Below are 16,480 nucleotides of genomic sequence, written 5' to 3'. Positions count from 1 at the left end.
GAAGCTTTTCCTTCGACGACTTGCAAGGTTATTTGAGGTCAGAGCTGTTAATACGTTTATCAACACTGCCTAATTTTTATGAATTAACAAACCGACACGCGAAATTTCGCTTATCAACAATTCGCTATACACAAGGTTGCGGCGTGTCCAATATATCGCAGTCAGGCAATTATCGTTGCTTATAAATATTGTTTTATTAGCTTTCACGTGACCAGCTAATTGAAATGTTGATATGCCGTGATGATATTATCAAGTGGAATAGGAAACTCGTACATACTTTGCCTGATTTGCCTCAACACCACACATTTCAACATTACCCAACACCACGATGGTGTAACACAGGGTTGTGGAAGGTGGGGGACCATCCCGTCATTACCCAACACCACAATGGTGTAACACAGGGTGGGGGAAGGTGGGGGACCATCCCGTCATTACCCAACACCACAATGGTGTAACACTGGGTGGGGGACCTGTATTCTACCCACCTTAGAAATTTGAAATAATAAAGACAAATGTAGCTTGTTATAGTGTGTCTTTTTCACTGCTCGAAAAAATTATCTTAGCCAAATTCGTTGAAACTTGGCATAAAACTTACTTGCCTTGACAGCTCTCGAGCTTTCTCGAACGTTTGTGGCACTGCAGGACCTTATCTACCAGTCAATTGTAACCACGCCCCCCCCCCGACCCCTCCCCAGGTCCGGGAGATAGCCGGGGAAACGGGCCGTCTTTTTACCTTTTCGGTGGCCCCGCAGTGCCGGGTGAATGCGGTGGTTTTGTATTCGCGTCAAATATAGCGGAAAATGTGACTTACTTAGGGTATCTGGGGTGCAGGGGCATGTGGCGGGGTTTTTACCATCAGTGCGTCCCCGCAGGGCGGGGGTTTTACACGGGCCTGGCTAGACCGAAAGTCAAAGTCCCCGCTATTCCCCGGACCTGGAGGGGCCGTAGTTACAATTGACTGGTACATTATTGTTTTACACAGCTGTTTAGAATACAACACCGTCACATTTAATGTTAACATCGGGATCAATGAAGGTTTATGATGTGACGTGAAGTCGCATTCATCACATTCTAATAATTATTATTGTTAATATCATTTTTTCAAATAATGCTTGTTATGCACTCCGAAATGTTTTGACCGTATATACGCTATAATGTTCGTTTCCGTAGAAACAGCATAATTAAAGAGAAAAATAAGTTTATAACAAATGGAAAAGTAAATATAAATGTGGAAAAAAAACACAACACGTCACATGTTGAAATTATTTTAAAGATGCTCTATTATTCATTTAGCTGTGTCAGAACTCATTTTAACAGATCACGTTCTTCATCGGATCTTATTGGTCACAGGAGTAAATATTGAAATCCATTTTTTCACTCACAACACACTCACATTATCTGTGAACGTTTTGATTTTCGTGTTATCTCCCTTTTTGCTCATACACCTATGTCGTATTACAAAAGGTGACGCATATGATCTTGTTCTTCAGGGTGTGACGCATATGATCTTGTTCTTCAGGGTGTGACGCATATGATCTTGTTCTTCAGGGTGTGACGCATATGATCTTGTTCTTCAGGGTGTGACGCATATGATCTTGTTCTTCAGGGTGTGACGCATATGATCTTGTTCTTCAGGGTGTGACGCATATGATCTTGTTCTTCAGGGTGTGACGCATATGATCTTGTTCTTCAGGGTGTGACGCATATGATCTCGTTCTTCAGGGTGTGACGCATATGATCTCGTTCTTCAGGGTGTGACGCATATGATCTTGTTCTTCAGGGTGTGACGCATATGATCTTGTTCATCAGGGTGTGACGCATATGATCTTGTTCTTCAGGGTGTGACGCATATGATCTCGTTCATCAGGGTGTGACGCATATGATCTTGTTCTTCAGGGTGTGACGCATATGATCTTGTTCTTCAGGGTGTGACGCATATGATCTTGTTCTTCAGGGTGTGACGCATATGATCTTGTTCTTCAGGGTGTGACGCATATGATCTTGTTCATCAGGGTGTGACGCATATGATCTTGTTCTTCAGGGTGTGACGCATATGATCTTGTTCTTCAGGGTGTGACGCATATGATCTTGTTCTTCAGGGTGTGACGCATATGATCTTGTTCTTCAGGGTGTGACGCATATGATCTTGTTCTTCAGGGTGTGACGCATATGATCTTGTTCTTCAGGGTGTGACGCATATGATCTTGTTCTTCAGGGTGTGACGCATATGATCTTGTTCTTCAGGGTGTGACGCATATGATCTTGTTCTTCAGGGTGTGACGCATATGATCTTGTTCATCAGGGTGTGACGCATATGATCTTGTTCTTCAGGGTGTGACGCATATGATCTTGTTCATCAGGGTGTGACGCATATGATCTTGTTCTTCAGGGTGTGACGCATATGATCTTGTTCTTCAGGGTGTGACGCATATGATCTTGTTCTTCAGGGTGTGACGCATATGATCTTGTTCTTCAGGGTGTGACGCATATGATCTTGTTCTTCAGGGTGTGAAGAACGTAATTAGTGTAAAATATGGCCCTACTTAGTCACCTCGACGCTTAGTTTTGGTACAGTGAATAATTGGGCGCAAGGGCTAAGAATATTTGTCTATATTTTTTTAAATAAATATTTAACTTCATTTTTGCTCTCAGCTTCTAGCCATAGAGCTAGGCAATAAGTAAATAAAACCAGCTAGTGGTTGTCTACCAAGTTTGTTTAAATCTGGATGTGGAAAACCCCCGCCCCGGGGCCTCCACCCTGGGGCTCATCATGAATCTCAATATTGACGCCTATAGCAAGTTAACTTCAACACCCTTTCTTACCTAGAACCAAGTGGCATGGATCAAGAGTGTTCGCCTCAACCACGTTTGTTAAAATCCTTCCACTTTTAAAGTCACAAGGAAACCTTATGTCCGATAACTCTGTAGATTTCCACCCAGGCCACATCAGTGCTGTCGAATATTACATACATGGCGTACATTATACGCTGATGATTTGGGCGGCATTTTTATCACCAAAACTGGAAACTCCTGACAGTCGCTTTTGTGCAGATTTTGAGGCATATTCTATTAGTGGAAGATTTATGAATAGGGATCATGCCTGCCTAGTTATAAGCCGGTAGATCATCGGTTTAATTATTTTGACACAAGAAAAAGGTGTAGAAAGCAGCGATTTTCATCGAAATCTACACCGAGTCTATCTTTGATTTCAATCAGTGATAAAGCAACGGAGTTTCAAACCAATTTTAATGCACGTTACGACGAAAAGAAAGGTTGAACAAAATGAACGGCGCACTTTGAATGTCGGACATGGTTGGTATAGACTTTGTAACCGGAATGTTGGAGGGAATTTTCATCTCTTAAAGTAATTTAAAGCAGACTCGACAAATCAGTTTGAAAACGTTTCAGTAGAACATCAGCAGGCCCCAATTTCTCGAAACTTCCTAAGCTTAACAGGCTTAAGTCCGCCAAACTTAAATTGAATTTTGATAAATGAAAAAAAATGGTTTATTGTGATTATCATAAAAATAGTTCCTATCTAAAGCATAAAAACTGAAGAAGTAAATATTTCGCAAATTGTTGAAAAACAAAAATTGAGCTTAGCTTGATCATGTTATAAGAAGTTTCGAGAATATTGGGGCGTGAGGGTGGTTTCAATAAGGTATTTTAGTCGTTAATTACCTGAAATCTGCATGAATCGCCAAAGGCCACACATTGACTTGTTTATTTCCTCGAGCTTCTGTATTAACACTGTTATTTTAAACTCCCACTTATTGAAGCAAAATCACGCATATGTGACACTAAGATTTCATTTTACGACTGAAATCTATTTAAATAGAAAAGTATCTACCTATTTTTCGCATTTCTAAATATGCCAACTTTCAACTAAATTGATAACTGAGTGTTATGTTATACATGAATACGGGCCAAGTGCCACACGCTGATGCCTGGTTTACATGGATACGGACCAAGTGCAACACGCTGATGCATGGATACGGGCCTAGTGCCACACGCTGATGCCTGGTTGACATTGATACGGGCCCAGCGTCACAAGCTGATGCCTGGTTCACATGGATACGGGCCCAACGCCACACGCGGATGCCTGCTTCACATGGAACGGGCCCAACGCCACACGCTGATGCCTGCTTCACATGGAAACGGGCCCAGTCCCACACGCTGATGCCTTGTTCACATGGATACGGGCCCAACGCCACACGCTGATGCCTGGTTCACATGGATACGGGCCCAACGCCACACGCTGATGCCTGCTTTACATGGAACGGGCCCAACGCCACACGCTGATGCCTGCTTCACATGGAACGGGCCCAACGCCACACGCTGATGCCTGCTTCACATGGAACGGGCCCAACGCCACACGCTGATGCCTGCTTCACATGGATACGGGCCCAGTCCCACACGCTGATGCCTTGTTCACATGGATACGGGCCAAGTGCCTCACGCTGATGCCTGGTTCACATGCATACGGGCCAAGTGCCACATGCTGATGCCTGGTTCACATGGATACGGGCCGAGTGCCACACGCTGATGCCTGGTTCACATGGATACAGGCCGAGTGCCACACGCTGATGCCTGGTTCACATGGATACGGGCCAACTGCCACACTGGTTCACATGGATACGGGCCAAGTGCCACACGCGGATGCCAGGTTCACATGGATACGGGCCCAGTGCCACCCGCGGATGCCTGGTTCACATGAAAACGGGCTCAGTGCCAGAAACTGATGGCAGGTTTACATGGATTCGGGCCCTGTACCACACGCGGATGCCTCGTTTACATGGATACGGGCCCTGTACCACACGCTGATGCCTCGTTTACATGGATACGGGCCCTGTACCACACGCTGATGCCTTGTTTACATGGATACGGGCCCAGTGCCATCACGCGGATGCCTGGTTTACATGGATACGGGCCCTGTACCACACGCAGATGCCTGGTTCAAATGGATACGGGCCCTGTACCACACGCGGATGCCTGATTCACATGGATACGGGCACAGTGCCACAAACTGATGCCTGGTTTACATTGATACGGGCCCTGTACCACACGCGGATGTCTGGTTTACATGGATACTGGCCCTGTGGCACAAGCTTATGCCTGGTTCACATGGATTCGGGCTCTGTACCACACGCGGATGCCTCGTTTACATGGATACGGGCCGTGTACCACACGCTGATGCCTCGTTTACATGGATACGGGCCCTGTACCACACGCTGATGCCTGGTTTACATGGATACGGGCCCTGTACCACACGCAGATGCCTGGTTCAAATGGATACGGGCCCTGTACCACACGCGGATGCCTGATTCACATGGATACGGGCACAGTGCCACAAACTGATGCCTGGTTTACATTGATACGGGCCCTGTACCACACGCGGATGTCTGGTTTACATGGATACTGGCCCTGTGGCACAAGCTTATGCCTGGTTCACATGGATACGGGCCCAGTGCCACACGCGGGTGTCTGGTTCACATGGATACGGGCCCAGAGCCGCACGCTGATGCCTGGTTCACATTGATACGGGTCCAGAGCCCCACGCTGATGCCTGGTTTACATGGATACAGGCCCAGTGCCACACGCTGATGCCTGGTTTACATGGATACGGGCCCTGTACCACAGGCTAATGTCTGGTATTCGTTTTAACACATTTCAAATCATATACGGGCCCTGTACCACACACGTATGCCCGGTTTAAATTGATACCGGCCCTGTACCGCACGCTGATGCCCGGTTTAAATTGATACCGGCCCTGTACCGCACGCTGATGCCTGGTTAACATGGATACGGGCCCTGTACCACACGCCGCTTATGCCTGGTTTACATGGATACGGGCCCTGTAGCACACGCTTATATCTGGTTTACATGGATACGGGCCCTGTTCCACACGCTAATGCCTGGTTTACATGGATACGGGCCCTGTACCACACGCCGCTTATGCCTGGTTTACATGGATACGGGCCCTCTACCATACGCTGATGCCTGGTTTACATTAAGTCGGGCCCTGTACTACACGCTTATGCCTGGTTTACATTGATACGGGCCCTGTACCACAGCTTATGCCTGGTTTACATGGATACGGGCCCTGTACCACACGCTTATGCCTGGTTTACATGGATACGGGCCCTGTACCACACGCTGATGCCTGGTTAACATGGATACGGGCCCTGAACCACACGCTGATGCCTGTTTTACATGGATACGGGCCCTTTAGCACACGCTTATGCCTGGTTTACATGGATACGGGCCCTGTACCACACGCCGCTTATGCCTGGTTTACATGGATACGGGCCCTGTACCACACGCTAATGCCTGGTTTACATGGATACGGGCCCTGTTCCACACGCTAATGCCTGGTTTACATGGATACGGGCCCTGTACCACAGGCTAATGTCTGGTATTCGTTTTAACACATTTCAAATCATATATTGAATGTGTTTTTTGACCATACATGTCTATTCAAAGATAACCTGGAAGTATTAATATTCTTTAAATGGCGCTTCTTTACATCAAGGTTTGCTATGGGGTATTCATATAATGGACCATCAGAATTGGAATACGGGAGTATGTGGTGTTGGCATCTGAATATGCTACAGGGAGTGTGTGGCGTTGGCACCTAAATATTTAACAGAAAGTGTGTGGCATTGGCACCTTAATATTTAACAGAAAGTGTATGGCGTTGGCACCTGAATATGCAACAGGGAGTGCGTTGTGTTGGCACCTAAATATTAAGCAGAAAGTGTGTGGTGTTGGCACCTAAATATTTAACAGAAAGTGTGTGGCGTTGGCACCTTAATATTTAACAGAAAGTGTGTGGCGTTGGCACCTAAATATTAAACAGAAAGTGTGTGGCGTTGGCACCTGAATCTACATCAGGAGTGTGTGGTGTTGGTACCTGAATCTGCATCAGGAGTGTGTGGTGTTGGCACCTGAATCTGCATCAGGGAGTGTGTGGTGTTGGCACCTGAATCTGCATCAGGAGTGTGTGGTGTTGGTACCTGAATCTGCATCAGGAGTGTGTGGTGTTGGCACCTGAATCTGCTTCAGGGATTGTGTGGTGTTGGCACCTGAATCTGATTCAGGGAGTGTGGAGTGTTGGCACCTGAATCTGCTTCTGGGAGTGTGTGGTGTTGGCACCTGAATCTGCTTCAGGGAGTGTGGAGTGTTGGCACCTGAATCTGCATCAGGGAGTGTGTGGTGTTGGCACCTGAATCTGCATCAGGGAGTGTGGAGTGTTGGCACCTGAATCTGCATCAGGGAGTGTGTGGTGTTGTCACCTGAATCTGCATCAGGGAGTGTGGAGTGTTGGAACTTTAATCTGCATCAGGAGTGTGTGATGTTGCCAGCTTAATCTACATCAGGGAGTATGTGGTGTTGGCACCTGAATCGGCATCAGGGCGTGTGTTGTGTTGGCACCTGAATCTGCACCAGGGCGTGTGTAGTGTTGACACCTAAATTTGGATCGGGGAGAGTGTGACGTTGGCATTTGAATCTACATTCGATATTTTGTGGGTTGCAGCAGAAACTATGTCTAACGTCCAGCTTTCTGGTACTTAATGTTGATAACTTCAAATTCTGACTTTAAGAACACCCGAGTTAATCGCAATCTCAAACTGACCATTCAATATGGCATGCCCAAGACATGATAATTTATGGTGTAAAGTGATCCATTAATGAAGATAGCGGTTTATAATTTCATTGCAGAAATAACATACCTCCCGTCCACTTCAGCTGGCATTTTTATTGTACTTACCTTGGCCACGCGAGCATTGTTCACATCATTACAAATACCGGAACCTTCTCAACTTCAAGTGCAAAGAGTATTATAAATAAACACAAGGATATCACAGTCTTCTCTTCATTTACTGGTGTTCATTAAGTGTTTGTTGCTCTTGTGTAATGTTGGTTATTGTTATTTCGAGTTTGAGATTTTTGTAACATGACTCCATTGTCGTTTCCACCATTGTTGACTTGAGAATTCAACGTTGCGGACAGAATTTAATTACGGTCGTCGGGGCCACTATTTTGTGGTATAATGGTGAAAGTAATTTACTTTTCAATCTAGAAGTTTATTTAAAATTGACTCTTGACAAATCACCAGGCTTTTCACTACATTTAAAGTTTTCAACCGGAAATGATGTCTATAAAACTATCACCCATAATTCAAAGGTGACAATAGCGATGTTTGCGCATTACGTCATTTCCACTTTACCTTTCAGCCATGTTTATTACAAATTTGAAAAGAGCAACTATTTTGATTTTCCAAGGGTGACTCTGTGTCTGCTAAGCGGTTGTTCTCTCAGCATGAGTCTAGTCCGTCCATATCCGTGTTTTTGAGGAGCAAAGGTATATATCTTTCTAAAATACTGGCTCATGATAGGGAAAACAGTGGTCGCAAGGTTACAGAATGACTGGTTAGGTTACAAATTACTAATTACTCAGCAGGTTCTATGATATGAGTCCCGGTGTTGAATGTAAACAGCAGCAGAAAATGGCCAACTAAATACGTGTTTGGGTGACAAAATGTTCCCGTAACTGCGGGTGGGCATCGGCTGTAAAGATGATAAATTTAAGGCAAAATTAAAGCTAGCCCGACAAGCCTTTCTTGCTGGTTCACACACAAACCAGTTTTTTTTCTTTCACCAATTGAAGGAAAGGATATGAATGCAATCTTGTCTGTGCAGAAAGAAGCTCAAGTCTGACTCGAACAGCTCTATGCATGCATGTACTGGGCAAACGGTCTGTAGCGTGATAGATAACAAGCGGCGGGTAACTTTGTTGTTCCCGTACCGATCTCTTCTTTCTAAAAATATACTTACGTATCTGCTAAGAGGAGTTTAGCATCATTATCACTACCGAATATACACTGCAAAGCAAACGCTTAACGGCTTTAAATTGTTACAGTTTTAAAACACTTCCATCAAAAACCTCTGTAAAGCATAATTCAAGTTCACAATATTATCTTCGCTTTTTTGAAACCGTAAATAGAAAATATTCCTAAATTATCTAAATTACGAAAAAGTGAAAATGTCACACTGGCACTTAAGGTTATTGCCAGTTTAACACTCAATTTCTGCTGTCAATATTAGTGAGATTACAGATGATTTATTGAGCGATTCGCTGCTTCATGTCCTTTACATCTACTCCGACTCGACTTCAATTACTCTCATATTATCGTATATTTAATGTCAGACAATAGGTAATGGCAAGTCTCCATAAAGGTTCTATACAGAGATGTTGGTCTGTTCTACGCTTAAGGTAAAACACACTAATAATAGCATTAAAATGCTTAAGATAATTTCTCAATGTTAAATAATAGGAAAAGCAATGCATGATATTTGAGTCATATTTTGATATTTGCTATATGTTGGTGACAGTTAAATTGTACTGAATTTGGGTTATTTTGCAGTCGAAACCCGTTGGCTCTATATCGCTTGGCTCATAGTAAAGGACCGTTTTTTAGTCTTTGTAAGCATTTCTACTTGGCTCGATATTCGTGAGGCTCGAAGTAATTAAGCCGGTCCCTGGAATATCGAGCCAACTGGTTTCGACTTTTTTTCTATTATGAACAATCACGAAATGGAAACGGATATATATAATTCATATAATCAAGATTATAACTATTGAATGATTATTGTCCATCATATATAGGAATACTTCTGAACAAAATATACTCTTATTCAAACTTCTTATGACGATTTTTACCATTGTAACCACAGTGTGTGTATACCACGTGATAAATTACGTCATATTTGCTACGTCGGAAGGCAACATTTTGCTTAAAAATAAGACTTAAATCAAAGATAACTTATCTTTACCTACACCATTTTAAATGAAACAAAGGGCTGCTTATAAAGTCCCGCCTTCGTTTTATTACAGGAGTTTCATAAGGTGATTAGTTCATCAAACACTTCGACAAACCAGTTCGCTAAAATATGTTTTGACAGTGCTCCGTCATATGGCCGTATTGTGAAAAGGTTTGTTGACGTGTTTTGAGAAACAAAACTCTCAATCAAACTCTGTTAAAAGACCAAAAGTGGGGTTCTCCTAGCGGCGTAGACTGCGCTTTGTTTCATTAAAAATGGTGAAAAATAGTAAAGTTATCTTTCTTTAACATCTTCATTCGAAGCAAAATGTTGCCTTCCGACGTAGCATTTATGACGCAATTTATCACGTGGTTTACACACACTGAACCAGCCGTTTGTTTAGATAACAACGGAACTTGATAAAACGTGATGGTATCTACTCCAATAGAACGTGAGCGAGCCCCTTTAAACCCCTTACTAACTCAATGAAGGTTTGTGATATATTTCGTCCATATACATATATATGTTCCATGTATCATATCAATATTAAATACATGTACACGACTCTAGTGGAGTTTTGCAGATTCTGATTTCACGAGGCGCAGTACGACGAGTGAAGTCAAAATCCTCGAAAATCAACGAAACGAGAGTCGAATATAACATTCCGGATCAAAACGCAGTACCAATAACCCTTTTATCATATACATTACTGGTTAAATCACTTAAAAGACACATGTTTTCCGAATAAATGCCATTTTAGTGACGATCATTTTAACATCGTGCAACGATTCTTGTTATGACGTGTCTTCAGTTGAGTGAAAACCGGACTACCGTATCTTGCTATACATGTATGTATTGCGTGTGGATTAATATTGGGTATATCATAAATGTATGTATACAGTTAGAACTCTTTCTTTGGTAATATGTCTTGAAACAAGTTCTCTTTAACATTATTTTTGCACTATGTATGATACGTTTTGTCGATGAAATATTTAAATTGTATTTTTTTTTAATAATGTTGATAAATGATGATCTATATGATTATTTCCAAAAAGATAAATTCTATTCATATTCTATTTAATTCTAAAGCCCGATACATTTAAAAAAATGCATGTATCTTTGTCATGCAAACCTGGCAACGCGTGCTTCTGACAAAATCAACGTCATGTTTGACGTAGCCAGGTACGGTTTCTGCATAGTAACACGTCAACACCCCATGTCAGAAAACGTAAGTCAGATTTTTCACTGAGATATTTTCAGTTGTAGAGATCATATCTGACTGACGCAGAGTTTGTCTGTTTCAACGCGAAATCTTATCACAATGTTATGGTATTTAGCTTGTCATCTTGTCTATTATTCTAAAAGACACGCGTTTCGTTCGTTCGTTTTCAAATCAAATTCGTTTTATTTTTCGTCCTTGACGTATCAACATATTTTTCCCGTGTTTTACTCATTTTAAAAACGAGTTTTTCAGTATTACGTCATTTCGAGGTTGGTAATTCTGGCAGGCAAACGAATAAATTGTTCGAACGGCAACTGTTGGCTATATTTACTATTAAGGCAAATCAGATCAGAGACAATATAATTAATATTACAGCGTAACTCAAACTGGATGTTATTGCTCTCTTCTTGTTGTTTCTTTTTGTTTGAATTCATGTTAATTTTTATATCCTGTTGTGCATGCTATGATAATTGTTTTGATGATCATAAGCTGTATATGCTTGTATCTAAATAAATGTTCTGTTCTGTTGTACCTGCCGTGAGGTTTCCTTCTATATGTATGTGCAGACCCGTGCCATTTGAGTTTAAGAGAAAGAGTAGGTGTTCGCTTACACACTGTCAAAGAGCGAGGGGATATTGGTGCTGGTATCCATGGTGATTATGAATGTTCTATTTGGGTCAATAGTTTTTGTTTTGTTTATTTGAATTTATCAAGGTCTGCCCGCGCCAATTGGCTGCAATATTGCTTGATCCTGCCGTGACGCCATCGCGACTTAAATTGTGTTTAAATGCCATAAGTGACATGAAAAAGAAGTGGCAGCAATTCGCAGTCAAATCCAGACATTAGAAGACTTGAGGAAACAGAGTGAGATACAAGAGATCCGGGAGCTATTCCGTTACTCTTTGCGGTCCTCAGTTGCGTATAACAGACAGGTATAAACAGAGGTACACCTTTAGATATAGAGGTGAACGCCATTCATTTTAGAGGTGCACGCCATCCATTTTAGAGGTGCACGCCATCCATTTTAGAGGTGCATGCCATCCATTTTAGAGGTGCACGTCTGAAATAAGAGAAGGTCTAATTATAGAGATGCTATAATATATTTATGAGATAGAAAAGCGCCACAAAATAAAGAGTTGCATTAGAAGGATACCACTGCAATAAAACTTTTTATTTCATGGTATGATAATGGAGGTACACATATATATATCGGTTTCTTTGTTTGTTTGTTGTTGTTGTTGTTGTTTTTTGGTTTTTTTTTTTTTTTTTTTTTGGGGGGGGGGGGGTGTTTTTGTTGTTTTTAGTGTTTCTTTTTTTTATTTATTAAATTTGTTTATTTATTTGTTGTTGTTTTTTAATTATTTATTTTATTATTATTTTTTTTTTGGGGGGGGGGGGGGTGGGGGGTGGGGGGGGGGAAGTGTGATGTGAAAAAAGCAGTGGTGCCGTGAAAATAGGGCATAGGAAAATTCGAAGTATACATGTAATCGAACCTAAAAAAATATATATAAAGATTTAGCAAACCCGAAGGTACCTTTCTTTGTGCAAAAACACCCGACTGCACGAGGTGTTCGAGCCAACCTAGTTCGAGTCAGTCAGTTCGCAAATACGTTTATCCATATCTGATAGCATTTAAAGAAGCATTCACAATACAGGCTACTCGTTATTCATTGTCTAATGACAAAGACACAAACGAAACGACATAATTGATGTATCTCGAAAAACGGCTCACAAAAATGTTTTGGCAAATTATCAAATTACTGTTATCACCTGTAGTTCATTATTAAATCCTATTAAGTATTTGCATTTAATTATGTTAACATTTAATCAAGCTATCAGCAGGCCTCATTGTTTTAAGCCGTGAGAAGGGTGGTTTATCTTTCAGAAATACAAGTGTTAACCATGCCATATAGACCAATGTCTTCAAATCAATTGGGCAAAACAGGGGTATGGCTAAAATACATGGCCATGCATACATGTTAACACACACACACACACATGGACGTTCAGGAGAGTTTGGCGAACATAATACAGGGACGTTCCAAGTCTTGGCAATGTCAAAATGTCAATAACACATACTATATAATATAATTGAATGTCAATACAACATGTATTTCCGGATTCCATTCTGAGAAAAATGTAAATCCAGCAACGATATGAATATTATAAGTTATGTGAGACGTTCAAAGTTTCATATGCAATCGTTCTTAGAATGCACTAGATTGGTGTCCATTTCCATGAGAAAAAGAAGCTTAAATAACAGCATCAGTACTCCATAACAGCACCAGTACTCCATAACAACACCATAACAGCACCAGCACTCCATAACAGCACCAGTAGTCCACAGTTCGGTATACGAGAGAGGGTTTCCTAATAGTTTTGGTTTACACATTACTTGTGGATGCCAAGTATGAGCCCCTGTGGTCCTCCTTTACCGAAACTCGCAGAACAGGGGTTGATGACAGGCAAGGGCTGTGTTGATATATTCCTTTGTCGTAAAGTTCGCAAAACAATGGCACCATTAGCACATGGTGATAAATGCGCATAAAAGAAATATCATTTAATTTCGATGCATAGATTAACGAAACATTGGTTCGAACCTCCGAAATCTAACTGTCAGCGAAGCATGGAGATTGGGGCCTATTGTATTGGCAAGGTGGCAAATCTGCGATATCATCTGGAATTGGAATGACTAAGTGTGATAGAAATGCTTTATAAATTGAACATTCATAAACACATGCCTTGTTCTTAATGTGTATAAATAATACGTGTTTATGTTAAGATATTAACAGAAGTTGTTACATATAAACACGACTCAGTAGTACCTCAGTTACTTTCATACATGTATATACAAACGAATTCGTATATTGCCAAATCATCACATTGAAGAAGGCTATATAGCGCAAAAGCTATAAAGCAACCAGGTGAAACAATACAACTAAAAATATAACTTCTACAAGAGCACATTGAGTGTGTCTTTACAGAAATAGATGTATACGAGTCTGTATTTTTGTTGTTGTTTTTAAATCAGAATTTGAAAAAATGTTTGGTGAAGGTTTCCTTTAATATACCAGCTATTTTTCGTTCTCAATCTGTCAAAGTTTGCGTTCATTTTGCTTGTGCCATTCAAGTTTATTCTTTCTATGATTTTGATTTCACATTTCTGGCCATGTGACGCTACTCGAAACAGATATTGACGCCGATATATACGTTCCCGTTGGCTTTTTAGGGGTTATTTTATAACGTGCATTTTCCAAGAGATATGAGATTCCTTAATTCACTTTTAAATAAGTGTGTTTTCCTTGCTTCAACGCGTCTATTTGCTATACGTGTTTACCTGCTTTCACGTGTCCCCTGCTTTACGTGTTTTCCTACGTTCACTTTCACTGGTTTTTCTACTTTTACGTGTTTCCCTGTTTTCACGTATTTCCCTGTTTTAACGTATTTCCCTGCTTTCACGTATTTCCCTGATTTCACGTGTTTCCCTGCTGTCACATGTCCCCCTGCTTTCACGAAGCTCCTGTCACAATATTAAAGTGTATGTGTGTCTCATGGATGTTTTCCCTTTATGTTTCTTTTATCGAAGCAAGTATAAACATATTTTAGTGTTGTTTCCAATCAAGTATAGAAATGCTTTACATCTTATTTTTTTAGCCCCATGAGCTTTACCTTAATAATATTTTTTATTGTTCACAAGCAGCAAGAATTGCTTTCCCTTTGATGTTATGTACGTGCGTGCGTGCGTGTGTATGTGTTTGTGAATGTGTGTGTGTGCGTGCGTGTGTACATGCGTTTGTACGTGTGCGTTCGTCTGCATGTGCGTGTGAGTGCGTTTGCATGAGTGCGTGCGTGCGTGTTTCGGGCGAGTATGCTTTCCCATCGTTATATCTGTTTTGGGAAACAAGTATGCCTTTCCTTTAGTCTAAATTTAAAAAGAAAGACCGTTTTCCGTTTTGACAAATGCGCACGTTTTCCATTTGAAATATGCTGCATTTCCTTTCGCCAACTTTTAAAGAAAGGTTTATTTGATGAGGCCTATTAAATTTTGCTCGCCCTGTTTAATTGCCAAATACTGACTTTTGATTGTGGACTCAAAAAAACAACAACAACAGAACATTTTATGTATTGTAGCATAACTGTCGTCTGTCATTTACCACGAGCCTGTACATGTTCAAAAAGTATTAACTTTGTTTATGCTATTTCTAAGTTGACAAATATGTACATTTAAATAAAAACATTAAGAGATAAATGAGAAATATATACATGAGTCATGCCACTACAAGGATCGGTTATTAACAGCACGTGTCCTTTCCCCATGGTGAGTCTTGGCTGAAAATATCAAATCTCGCAAAAAAACAAAACGCGCGTAGATCTATGGAACAGATACATAATATATTAATTATGGGGTTAAATACTCGATTTGACAAACAGACTACCTAAACAAACACTTCCAATGTGCAAGGTTGAGTCATCTGTCATTTTGTAGCAGATTCTTTTCTTAAACCTGTGCGCTTATTCCGATAATTATCTTTTTAGCTTTACAAATCGGCGATTTTATCATTCAAAACAATTGCTGATAACATTATAAAGGCATAACCTCAGATTTCCCGATAACGAATTAACAAAACGCCGTTTTTCTTACATTTCCCATTATTCTTCGACGGTAAAAAGAAATTTCGCTTAATTGCAATTATCTAAGTTTAGTTGATTTCACCAAAAAAATCTACCGAAACCATTACCGGTGGCAAAGAAGGAACTACGCTATGTCAGGAAAAATGGAGAAATGTCCAAATTAGAATCTACACGAACTTTTAAGCTTAATCTCAGCGAAAACTCATACATTTCCGTATTTTATTGAGCTCGTTCGCAAAGTAATGAGTTTGCGGCTTCCTTCGATCCTATCACCAACTTCGAGGTGGTAATTTTGTAAGACGAATGACTTAATTCTGAAACTTTAATTTTTGTGGTGAAAAAGAGCCGTTAATTCAATGTTAACAAACAAAACAAATTCATAATCTTTGTTTTTCGGGTAAATTCACGCCACTATTTTGGATTGCCGTAAAACAGTAGACCCGACCAAGCATACGTGACTCTTGAAGCGTACTGAGGCTGGATTACGTTATTGTTATGTTTTCTTCAGAAAAATGATTTAATGAGGGGGGGGGGGGGGGGGTTCATAACTACAGACATATATTTGCACATTAAGCTTTTTCTTAAAGTTTCTGGCAACAAGAATCATCCTGTGTGGTATAAATCAAATGATTTCAACTTTACGGTCCTCAATACTAATTTGTATCAATTTGTTCCGCAGCATTAAATTCTATGCTTATCATTACATGGAATTACATGAGCGATGCATGGTCTATAATTGCATCAACCAGAGCAACTCTCGTCTGGTTTCCTTCATTGAGAATGGGGGGGGGGGGAGAGTTGA

This window comes from Mya arenaria, chromosome 8 (genome assembly GCF_026914265.1).
Source record: "Mya arenaria isolate MELC-2E11 chromosome 8, ASM2691426v1".
In the NCBI taxonomy this organism is placed as follows: Eukaryota; Metazoa; Mollusca; class Bivalvia; order Myida; family Myidae; genus Mya; species Mya arenaria.
This window is presented reverse-complemented; position numbering follows the sequence as displayed.